The following is a 12,115-nucleotide window of genomic DNA, read 5'->3' on the forward strand; positions in this document are numbered from 1 at the left end:
GACCTTGCCCTGACCCCGGAAGCAAAGCCTGCCGCCATGCTTTGCCCGCCTCCAACGTCTGCACACGGTGGGTGTTGCTCCAGGACCGTTACTTCAGACAGGTACTTTTCACGTCTCTATTGCTGACTCCCGGCTCTTTTGTCTTGTTTTAAAGCTGGGCAAGTGCAGGGTTTTTTGTTTAAGTTCAGTTCTTACAGGTCTTATGGGCCTGCGGGGTGTAGGGCCTTGTAGAACCTTTTAGGCCTGAGGGGTGCAGCCCACCGTTGAGGAAAAATTTTGGGAACTAGATAAGAGGTGGTGATGGCAGAACATGGTGAATGTTCGAAATGCCATGTTAAAGTGATATCTTGAATTTGAATTTTGTGCCAGTTTTTTAAAAGCAGCATCAAAACAGAACTTTTTAAATGAAGAGGTGGTTGCTGCTCATTTCTGCTCTGTCTGGTCTGGGGAGGGTGAGGGAGGCCGTTGCCAAAAACTTGGCTCCCTGTCCACCGACGCCAAATAAAAATACAGAGACAGAGTTTGGAGGAAATAGAAAGATGGCTTTAGTCCTCTTCTGGGCGAGGGGAGGACACAGCAGACCAGCGACTCTAGGACTGTACCCCCTCGCTAGGAGAACCGAGAGGCTTTATGTAGACTGGATCTCAGGCTTAGAGTAAATAAATGATAAGGCGCCAAGTAATGAGCATCTTGCATTTTTCTTCTTCCCACGTTACTTAAAAGCAGTAACAGCTGGCATTAGGCAGCTTTGTCCGTTTGTCTCTGCGTTATTGGCCTGCGACCTTCTTTCTGAAATGCAAACAATTCTAAGGGCTGATTTTCTACAAGAGAGTGTAGGGTGTAATGTACATAGTATCAGGGGTGATAAGTTTCCTTTGTGAAGGACAATTCTAGTTACAGACACTGTAGATTAGCAACAGTTAAGCTAGGAGCGATTAGCTCTGATTAAGTCCTGTCCCTTCTCTAGCCCGTTCACTCTTCCTTTTACTTTCCTTGCTCTCAAGAGAGGGAAGACTTCTTTTCTGTTTTTGCTGCAGTGTGCCAGTGCCACCATGACATTGCCTGTTAGAACCATACTTGTCCATCCTTATGAAGCCTCTTGGTGAAAGGTTGTGTCCCCGCCTCAAAAGACTTTCTACTGCCATCTGCTGGAAATTATCATAGTAAACACACAAGTTTGTATAATAGACATACGTACTTCTCGATGTGTTGCTCTTCTGCGCTGTACATGGCGGGACAGGTGACTTGGCCCTGTTTCTCAGTGCACTCTCTCCAGATTTGAATGGGCCCTTGAGTACCTCAAGGCTGACCTCCCCTCTGGTCCACACTAGCCTCTTCCATGTTTGTCAGGGAGATGAAATCCACATGGTCCCTAGTTTACTCATCAGTACATTGAAACCTGCCTTTCAGAGCCACCTCCAGAAACGAAACGTTCCCCAGGGCACTTATGTTCATCACAGAAGCAGGGGGTTGAGAATGGGCTAGAAGGTCTTGTGGACTTAAAAGTATTCACAGTCTCAAAGCTGGGAGTTCCGTTTTATTCGGTGGGAATTTTTAGGACTTCAAGCCAAGGAGACAGCATCTCCAGTAACCCTGAGAGAACTGATCCAAGGAGGTGAGGGGAGGAGGCAGGTTATATAGATTTTTGTAACAAAGGGAGTCAGAACATCAAAGAAAAAAACATATTCCAAGGTAAGTGCTTTTCTGTGTACGGGAAAACTCAGGGCTCACTGAAGTCATTCCTTTGATATGTGCATGCTAAGTGGCTTCAGTCTCCTATTTCTGCTTTTCTAGTCGCTCAGTCATGTCTGACTCTTTGTAACCCCATGGACTGTAGCCCGCCAAGCTCCTTTGTCCATGGATTCTCCAGGCAAGAATACTGGAGTGGGTTGCCACGCCTTTCTCCAGGGGATCTTCCCGACCCAGGGACCAAACCTGTGTCTCCTGTAGCTCCTGCACTGCAGGCAGATTCTTTATTGCCTTTGCTAGGCCCCTCGCCTCTCTGGGGCCAGCATCCTGCCTTTAGTGTCCTCCGGGCTCACTGGAGGGAGTGGCTGCAGTCTGCTGGATCTCAGGTATTCTTTTCCTTCCCAGGTTCCCTCAGGCTTACCTGCCTCTGTTGGGGCTGCAGTCACTGACAGGAAACATTCCATTTCTCAGGCTCCGCCAAGCTCCTAGCCACAGGCATCTTGGCTGTTTTTTCTCTGTTGTAGGGACAACGAGCCTAAAACATGCCTAAACACTGGGCTGTGTCTCATCTCTGACTTGCCAGGATTTGCCAGGGAGGGGAAGGGGCTGTGGGATCCAGTGGGAAGGAGATTCAGCCAAGAGGGCTCTGTGCTGGGCACACCTTACCCCTCACATTGATGCCAGAAATTCAGCCTCTATGAAGCTGGTGCCAAATCCGATTTCAGAGACAGAGTTTTGGGTGAAGTAGAAAAGAATAGCTTTATTGCTTTGCCAGGCAAAGGGGGCCACAGCAGGTCTGTGCCCTAAAAAACTGTGTCCAACTTGGGAGGATTTGATGGAGAGTTTTTTTTGCAGTGGTTCAAGGGCTGGGTTGCTGATAAGGATCAGGGTCTCAGGTGACCAATCTCCTGATGGGCTTTTCTGGTTCCCTTGATCTGGCCTCAGGTGACTTCTTGATGAGCTTCTCCAGAATAAAGAATGCTTACATCTTCCGTTTGTTGGGGGTTTCAGTTCTGTAAAGATTTAGCTCAGCAATGTTACGTATATCCCTCAACCTGGGGCTTCCTAAGTGGATCATTGGTAAAGAACCCACCTGCCAATGCAAGAGATGCAGGTCTGACCACTGGGTGGGAAAGATCCCCTAGAGAAGGGCGTGGCAACCCACTCCGGTATTGTTGCCTGGAGAATCCCATGGACAGAAGAGCCTGGTGGGCTACAGTTCATGGGGTCACAAAGAGTTGGACACGACTGAGTGATTGAGCACACACACACGCATACACACGCACGCACACACACACCCACCCCACAGAAAGACTTCTTTGCCCAGGAGTCCCACAAGATCCATCCGTCCCGTTGGGTCCTAACAGCTCTTGTCTGGGGCTCTCCCATGACACCCCCACTGGCTGCAGGGGATTTGCTGGGGTGGGAGGTGAGTTCTTTGTGGACAGCAGCAATGCATCTTAAGCCCTTCACTGCCCCAAAGTTCTCTTGGTGTCCACAACTATGAGATGAGGGGCTGTCTTCCCTGGTGGGTGTCTCTTCAAGACTACGGCTGTCCTAGAGAAATAGACTGCAAACCACACATGTGGAGTGGTCTCATAGCCACATTTTAAAAAGTTAAAGGAAAACAGGCCACATTCATTTTAATAGCATATATTTTTTTACCCTAATATACTCAATGAAATCAATCAATGCTCAGTCACTCAATCATATCCAACTCTTTGCGACCCCCATGGACAGTACCACCAGGCTCCTCTGTCCATGGAATTTTCCAGGCAAGAATACTGCAGTGAGCTGCCGTTTCCTTCTCCGGGGGATCTCCAACATTATCATTTCAACATGCAATCAATATAAAAATTATTAATGAGATATTTTACATTCTTTTTTTTTTTTCCCCAATATGCAAAGTCTTCAAAACCTGGTGTGTAATTCGCCCTTCTAGGGCATCTCAGTCAGGACCAGTCATGTTCAAGTGCTCTGCAGCAGCCATAAGCAGCCAGTGGCTCCTGTGTGGGCATGTTTCCAGAGTTTCCATAAACCAGGAGTGGGGCAGTGGCACCTTGGTGGGAAGTGGGGAGAGCAGCGGGAAGACAGGACTTGAGCCAGCACTTACACACCCATACTGGCTTTTACTGAGGTGGTGTGAAATGAGAAGCTGTTACGGAACACAGGTCTGTGTGCCCAATGCACAGTGAGGAGAGACTAGCAGAGAAATGTTTGTTGCAGGCCCAGCAAGGAGAATGGGTGGCTTGCACTCAGAAACCCCATATTCCCCAATGGTTTTGGGCTCGGGTGGGGGGAGAAATGTTTATAGGCAAAATGTGACAGGAGAGCTGTAGGGTATGTGACTTTCATTTGATTGGCTTGCTCCAGGAATCTTGCCCACAGCTGAAGTTACCTTCCTCCACCTGGGTGGGGGCCTTAGTTTCCGCAGAAGAACTGAGAGGGATTGTTATATACCTTTCTTGAGGAAGAACCAGGACCCTGCCCCAAGGCTGGACTATTGTTTCTTGATGGCTCCTCCCTTGTTTCTGTATCCCCTCCCTTCCCCGACACTGTTTGGATCTGCCCTCGAACTCAGGGAAGGTCAAGGAGGCTGAATGAAGCCTATTTCCTACACCCAAGGAAGGAGGGGGGAGGACCCCACAGGGTCCCACTCAGTTCCAAGGCCCCTCAGGAAAGGTGCCGGGTTGGACCCCCTGTGGGAATCCTCCTACAGAACTGATGTCCAGAGCTGCTAGGTTCGTGGGTCTGATCTTAAGTCCCCCTGGAAAACAAGCATCTATTTCAATTGATTTTTTAAGAAAGAAACATATTCATTTACAAGAAAAAAACTTATATATGATAACCTACAGGAAGGGGGACCCCATTCCAGGGCCCGAGAGTGGGCTCTTGTCTAACTCACAGAAATGGATTGTGACAAAGCAAGAGCCTTTGCTGGGAAGAGGTGCCTATGGAGAGAGTAGCAGGGTAAGAGGGCCCAGGAGAACTGCCCGGCCTTGTGGCTCGTATTCTCGGGGTTTATGGTAATGGGGTCAGTTCCGGGTTGTCTCTGGCCGGTCATTCTGACTCAGGGTCCTTCCTGGTGGTGTGCGCAGACAAGATGGATCCCAACGAGGATTCTGGGAGGTCGGTGAGACCCTTTTGACCTTTCCTGAATTCCTCCAGATGCTAGTAGCTTGTTGGTTCCGCATTCCTTACCAGGACCTCCTGTTGTAAGATAACTCATACAGGTGGTGACTATCGTGTCTGGCCAGGGTGGGCAGTTTTGGTCAGCAGTTCCCTTAACATAGCTATGCATTTTTGTGGTATGAATGAATGAATGAGTGAAAAACTTCAATATGAAGACCAGAAAGCGCCTGTGCCAATGAGGGGCAGTGGGCATCAGACCTACATCTTACGTCAGGAGCTGGGCAGCGAGACTGGAATCTCCACGCTGAGACGAGGAAGTGTGTGTGTGGGCAACCAGGCTGCAGACGCATTCAGAGTCTGTCCCTTCTTAGCTGTGGATCCCATGACAGTCCCAGGTTCTTCCTCCCACTGCCCATCAGTCCACCCAGAGGAGCGCCTTACCTTTGCTATCCATGGCCTTTCATTCATTCAATCACCCGTTCATTCATTCATTCCTTGAGCAAAAATTTATATACACTGAACCCTGGAAGCACTGCCCAGTGAAATAAGCCAAAGTCCAGCCGTCTGAGCGTCCAGTGCAGGGGAATCTAGGGAGGCAGAAAGTTGACTGATGGCTGCTTAGGGCTGAGGGATGGGGGTAGGGAGGACGGGATGGGGGACAGGAAGGTGAGAGCTGAAGGGAAGAGGTTTCTTTAAAAAAAAAATGATTTATTTGGCTGTACCAGGTCTGTGCGTGTGGGATTGTATTCTCTGACCAGGGATTGTGTGGACTCGGGCCCCCGCATTGCAAGCGTGGAGTCTGAGCCACTGGGCCACCAGGGAAGTCCTGAGAGGGTTTTGTTTGGTGAGGAACATGTTCTAAAATTGACTCTGGTAAAGTCTGCACAGCTGTGTAAATATGCTAAAAACCATGGAATTATACAAATTACTCGGATGGATTGTATTGTATGTGAATTCTATCTCAATAGCCTACTTAAATATGTGTGTGTATATATATATATATTTATTGAGTACCTACTGTGTGCCAGGTAAACTAGGGGCTCACGAGTGGATAAAAGTGAACACAGTCCTCCACTACATACAGTCTGACGGAGAAGCCAGCCACTACACAAATCCCACACATCGTTTTCACAAGGGCAGTGTATAGAGCTAAACGGACGTGCAGGCAGGAGGGAGCACCTTCCAGGACCGGGCAGCACAGAGCTGAGCTGGAGAAGCTGGAAATGACCAGCGCTGCAGGGAGACAGGGAGGTGGGAACAGCCTTCCAGACAGAGGGAAGGGAACGGCGGAGGCCCCGGAGGCCTGGCACTTGGAAGGAATGGCCGAGGAGGAGGAAGTATGGGGCCAGGAGAGACAGGCCAGGTCCCTTAGGTCTTTGTCCTCCTGCATGGGAAGCGCTGGGCAGTGGGGGGAAGGGGGGTACGTGATCCTTTTGGAGGACAGAATCCCCGGGTTTTATTGTGCAATGGACCGAGGGCCCCAGATGCAGTGGAGGCGGAAGGGGCCAGCACCTCACCTCCCACATTGTATTAAGATGTGCTTTCTCCCAGGGAGGGGGGCTTCCTGTTCGTGAAACAGGAAGTAAGGTCTGTTTAGCTAGCAGCCGGCTGGGAGCAGACTGAGGATAAGAGGGGCCTGAGGAAGCGAGGATCGGGCAGGCAGCCGCAGGTGAGGCCTGGCTGGCCCAGTTCACACCCGCGTGCCTCTGGTGGCCAGGACGAGCCAGGGCAGGGTGGCCGCTCCGACGCCCCTGGGCCCCGGGCTGCTGCAGAACCAGAACCAGGCGCTGGGGGCGGGAGGCAGCGTTCCAGGACTCCAGGCCCGTGACGTCAGTGTTGCCATGGAGACCCCTGCTTCCATCAGCACGTGTTGCAGCTGCTGGAGACCCCTGGGCAGGGAAGGCTCCGCGGGGTGGAGGGAAGCAGAAAAGAGCAGGACCACGCCGGCCTGCGGCCCTGCCCCTGAGCGGGGTCCCCGAGAGGGCAGGGGTGCCAGTCTTGGAGGGGACCCTCCAGCTCTCCATCTGGCCCGCGGCCAGGCCCCCCGACATGCTCCTTTGCTGCAGTCTGAGACATGCCTTGGTATGAAACGGCTCAGGCTGTGCCCTTTCCCCCTAGCAGCCGAAGAAGAGGGGGAGTGGAGTGTGCTCCCTCTACTGACCCCTCCCAACGCCACACTCCCAGCTCCCTTGTTGTGTTTCAGATGCCTCCTCATTCAACCATTTCCTGAGCCCTCCACGTGTCAGATGCTCTGTGAGCTCCTCTGATCCCAGCGAGGGACACTGGCCTGCTCACGGGCAAGCGCACCTATGAAATGGTGTTTCGTCTTTAAACCTTGTTCTCTGAAATCTTTCTTTGCAGTTTCTAAAAGACACCTTCAGTGGCAAAATGCCCAGGCTAGCTGAGAACTTCAGCCTCTCATTCAGCTCCGTGTTCACTTCACACCTCTTCTGGTTTCTGAGTCCCTGCCTCCTCCCCAGGGTGGGGTGAATGTGGCGAGGGACCGTTGTCCTTGTCTGGTCATTGCTGTTTCTCTGGGTGGCCACAGGGCTGTCGAGTGAAAAAAACAACAAAACACCACCTAAAAGCTGAGAATTAGTTTGACTTGAGGACATTAATGAGAACTAGAGCCCACACAGGCAGCCTCTCAGATTGCTCTGAGGGACTGTTCCAGAGAAAAGAGGGAGGAGCCAGGACTTATAGGCATTTTAGCTGGGAAAAGTAGAAAGACTACAGAGGGTTATTGCTAACCACAAAAGCAGACATCTCAAGTTAATGATTTTAGCGTCTGTCTATGTATGGGGAAGTGCAAGTGTCTAGGCTCATTGGAATAATTCCTTTGATAGGCATCTTAGCTGTCTTGGGGCCTCCCAGATGGCATTAGTAGTAAAGAGCCCACCTGCCAATGCAGGAGATGTGAGAGACATGGGTTCAATCCCTGGCTCGGGAAGATCCGCTGGAGGAGGGTGTGGCAACCCACTCCAGTGTTCTTGCCTAGAGACTCCCCATGGACAGAGGAGCCTGGCGGGCTACAGTCCATAGTGTCGCAGCGTCAAACACCTTGACTTCGCACGCGCTTAGCTAGCTAGGGCCAGTGTCCTGTGTTTTCCCATCTTGAATCCCCTCAGGGTGTACCATTGGTCAGCTGCAATGGCTCAGGGCTTGATGACTGGCAACATTCCCTGTCTCAGAATGGCAGGCACATTCTCTGTTTACTGAAATGGCAGGTCCCTGTTTTTGTCACCGGGGCAGCCCAAATATGTGCTTTTGGGGGACGCCTGTGGGTGTGGGCAGAGGTGAGGGAGCCCACAGGGCCCCCTACGGCCCCCTCTCCCTGCGGCCTGTCTCCCTCCTGGGGCTGGGGACAGAGGTCTCCTTGTGGAATGATGCTGGGAAGGTGTCTCGGGCCCTGTTGGCTTCCCGGTGCCCGAGGGACTCCCAGAAGCTCACACGTCCCTGACCTGTTGTGGTGACCTCCTACATCCTGGCACCTCTCGCCAGCTCTCTTCTCCTGTGGGGAGGGAGGGGGTGGCTCTCAGAGGAGGAAATGACGCTGGCGGGCTCAGCTGGGCAGGACCCTCCTCACGAGGGGGGCAGCCGTCTGTGGTTGCCAGCGTATGTTCCCGGGTGGTGCAGGCTTGTCTAGCAGGACCAGGTACTAGTCACGTATGATATGAGAGTCGTGTTTCTCGGTAAGTCCTCTGGCCCATCTCAGGCCTTAACACACAGGACGCATTTAGAAATCGTTTATTCATTCACTTGACATGAGTCTTCTAGGTGCTAGGCCCTGTGTTCTAGGATGGTGGATGGATGGGTAGGTGTGTGTGTGAATAAATGAATGAATAGCTAGGTAGATCAACGGATAGACAGATGGAAAAATGAATGGACAGGTGGGGGAGTGGACGGGTCGGTAAATGGAAGCTGTCCATAAGGGGTTGGTTTAGTGACTCCTGAATGCATGTGTTTACTATCTGTTGTGCAACAAATTATCCCAAAGTTTATTGGCTTCAAACAGACACTGTCTTACCACTTTTGTGGGATTGGAATTCGGAAATAACTTAACTGGGTAGTTCTGACTCAGGATCGCTCCTGTGGTTGCAACCAGAGTGTCAGATGGGATTTGACTGGGACTGCAGCCTCCGCTTATTTATTTTCTTTTGTCTTTCTAGGCCATGCTGGGTCTTCGTTGCGGAGCGTGGGTCTCTCTCGTTGTGGTGAACAGCTCTGGAGCACCCAGGCTCAGGACTTGTGGCACGTAGACTCTCTGGCTACAGCACAGGGCTGAGTTCCCCCACAGCATGTGAGATCTTAGTTCCCTGACCGGGGATCAGACCCGCTTGCCCTGCGTTGGTAGGTGGATTCTTAACCATTGGACCGCCAGGGAAGTCCCAGTTTCCGCTTCCATGATGACTCCCTCTTGGGGCTGTTGGTGGACAGCCTATTTCTCCATCACCATCACTCCTCCTCTTATTTATTTTTCCTCTTTGTTAGAAGCAAGTCACTCAGGGGGAGGGGAATTAGGCTCCATCTTTTGAAGGAAGGGCATCAGAGAATTTGGGGACAGATTGTAAAACCATCACAACACATAGAGGGATTGGCATGCCCACTCGTCCTCCTGGAAGCTGGAGTCTTTGAATAATCTTAGACCAGGGACCCCCCTGCCCCCCCCCCCCCCCCCCCCCGCATCATGACGGTATGTTAAATTCATCTGGGACACTTAGAACATATCAGTGTTCAGGGCTCAACCCCCAGACCATCTCATCAGTCTGATGAAACCTGTGGACGTTTGTGTTTTGTTTTGTGACCTGATGCTGGGAAAGATTGAGTGCAGGAGGAAAATGGGGTGACAGAGCATGAGATGGTTGGATGGCATCGCGGACTCGATAGACATGCGTTTGAGCAGACTCACAGAGGTAGTGAGAGGCAGGAAGGCATGGTGCGCTGCAGTCCACAGGGTCGCAAGGAGTTGGACACGACTGAGCGACTGAGCAAAAACAACAAACTTTAATCATGAAACCCAGCATTTATGTTCCCACTACATGGGTTTTTTTGTGTGTATGTGGTAGGGTTTTTTTATTGTGGTAAAATATACACAACGCAAAAGTTGCCATTTAAACCATTTTTAATTTAATTTTTATTTTATATTGTAGTTGATTTACAATGCTGTGTTAGTTTCCAGTGTACAGCAAAGTGATTCACTTACACAATCACATATACTAGCTCTCTTTCAGGTTCTTTCCATACATGTTATTACCGAGGACTGAGTAGGGTTCCTTGTGCTGTGCAGTAGGTCCTTGTTGATTATCTATTTTGTATGTAGTAATGTGTGTATGTTAAACCCCGACTCCTAATTTTTCCCTCCCCTGACCTTTCCCCTTTGGTAGCCAGAAATTTGTTTTCAAAGTCTGTGAGTCTGTTTCTGTCTTGTAAATGAGTTCGTTTGTATCACTTTTTTTAGGTTTCACACCTAAGTGATATCATATAGTATTTTGTCTTTCTCAGTCTGACTTCAAGGCTTCCCCTGTGGCTCAGAGGTATAAAGAATCAGCCTGCAATGCAGGAGACACAGGTTCGATCCCTGGGTCAGGAAGACCCCCTGGAGAAGGGTATGGCAACGCATTCCAGTATTCTTGCCTGGAGAATCCTATGGACAGAGGAGCTTGGTGGCTACAGTCCATGGGCTCGTGGAATGTAAAGTCAAGTGGGCCTTAGGAAGCATCACTATGAACAAAGCTAGTGGAGGTGATGGAATTCCAGTTGAGCTATTTCAAATTTTAAAAGATGATGCTGTGAAAGTGCTGCACTCAATACACCAGCAAATTTGGAAAACTCAGCAGTGGCCACAGGACTGGAAAAGGTCAATTTTCATTCCAATCCCAAAGAAAGGCAATGCCAAAGAATGCTTAAAAAACCGCACAATTGCACTCATCTCACGTGCTAGCAAAGTAAGGCTCAAAATTCTCCAAGCCAGGCTTCAACAGTACGTGAACTATGAACTTCCAGATGTTCAAGCTGGTTTTAGAAAAGGCAGAGGAACCAGAGATCAAATTGCCAAGATCTGTTGGATCATCGAAAAAGCAATAGAGTTCCAGAAAAACATCTACTTCTGCTTTATTGACTATGCCAAAGCCTTTGACTATGTGGATCAGAATAAACTATGGAAAATTCCTCAAGAGATGGGAACAGCAGACCACCTGACCTGCCTCCTGAGAAATCTGTATGCAGGTCAGGAAGCAACAGTTAGAACAACATGGAACAGCAGACTGGTTCCAAATTGGGAAAGGAGTACATCAAGGCTGTATATTGTCACCCTGCTTATTTAACTTATATGCAGAGTACATCATGAGAAACGCTGGGCTGGACGAAGCACAAGCTGGAATCAAGATTGCTGAGAGAAATATCAATAACCTCAGATATGCAGATGGTACCACCTTTATGGCAGAAAGTGAAGAACCACCAAGAGCCTCCTGATGAAAGTGAAAGAAGAGAGTGAAAATCTTGGCTTAAAACTCAACATTCAGAAAACTAAGATCATGGCATCCGGTCCCATCACTTCATGGCAAATAGATGGGGAAACAATGGAAACAGTGAGATACTTTATTTTTGAGGGCTCCAAAATCACTGTAGATGGTGACTTCACCATGAAATTAAAAGACATTTGCTCCTTGGAAGAAAAGCTACGCCCAACCTAGACAGCATACTAAAAAGCAGAGACATTACTTTGCCAGCAGAAGCCCGTCTAGTCAAAACTATGGGTTTTTCCAGTAGTTGTGTATGGATGTGAGAGTTGGACTATAAAGAAAGATGAGTGCTGGAGAATTGATGCTTTTGAACTACAATATTGGAGAAGACTCTTGAGAGTCCCTCGGACTGCAAGGAGATCCAACCAGTCAATCCTAAAGGAAATCAGTCCTGACTATTCATTGGAAGGACTGATGTTGAAGCTGAAACTCCAATATTTTGACTACTGATGCGAAGAGCTGACTCATTTGAAAAGACCCTGATGTTGGGAAAGATTGAAGGTGGGAGGAGAAGGGGACAACAGAGGATGAGATGGTTGGATGGCATCACCAACTCAATGGGCCTAAGTCTGAGTAAACTCCGAGAGCTGGTGATGAACAGGGAGGCCTGGCGTGCTGCAGTCATGGGGTTGCAAAGAGTCGGACACAATTGAACTGAACTTAACTGACTTCACTTAGTGTGATAATCTTCAGGTTGATCCACGTAGCTGCAAATGCATTACTTCATTCTTTTTCGTAGCTGAGTAATATTCCATTATATATACTACGTATTA

At 49.6% G+C, this 12,115-nt stretch overlaps 1 long non-coding RNA gene across 3 annotated transcripts in view; it reads left to right on the top strand.

Annotated features, from left to right (window-relative positions):
* The window catches only part of LOC147352991 (uncharacterized), a 44,325-nt gene continuing 32,210 nt past the window's right edge, over nucleotides 1-12,115 (top strand). For 2 of the 3 annotated variants that reach the window (XR_015145291.1, XR_015145292.1), the window contains exon 1: nucleotides 12-101. This is a non-coding gene — a long non-coding RNA (uncharacterized LOC147352991). Of the gene's footprint in view, nucleotides 102-12,115 lie in introns of all 3 variants that reach the window. The other variant, XR_015145293.1, reaches the window with a different exon arrangement.

Source organism: Bos grunniens, chromosome 18, assembly GCF_055505025.1.
Source record: "Bos grunniens cultivar Pamir isolate PY7600 chromosome 18, Bosgru_T2T1.0, whole genome shotgun sequence".
Classification (NCBI taxonomy): Eukaryota; Metazoa; Chordata; class Mammalia; order Artiodactyla; family Bovidae; genus Bos; species Bos grunniens.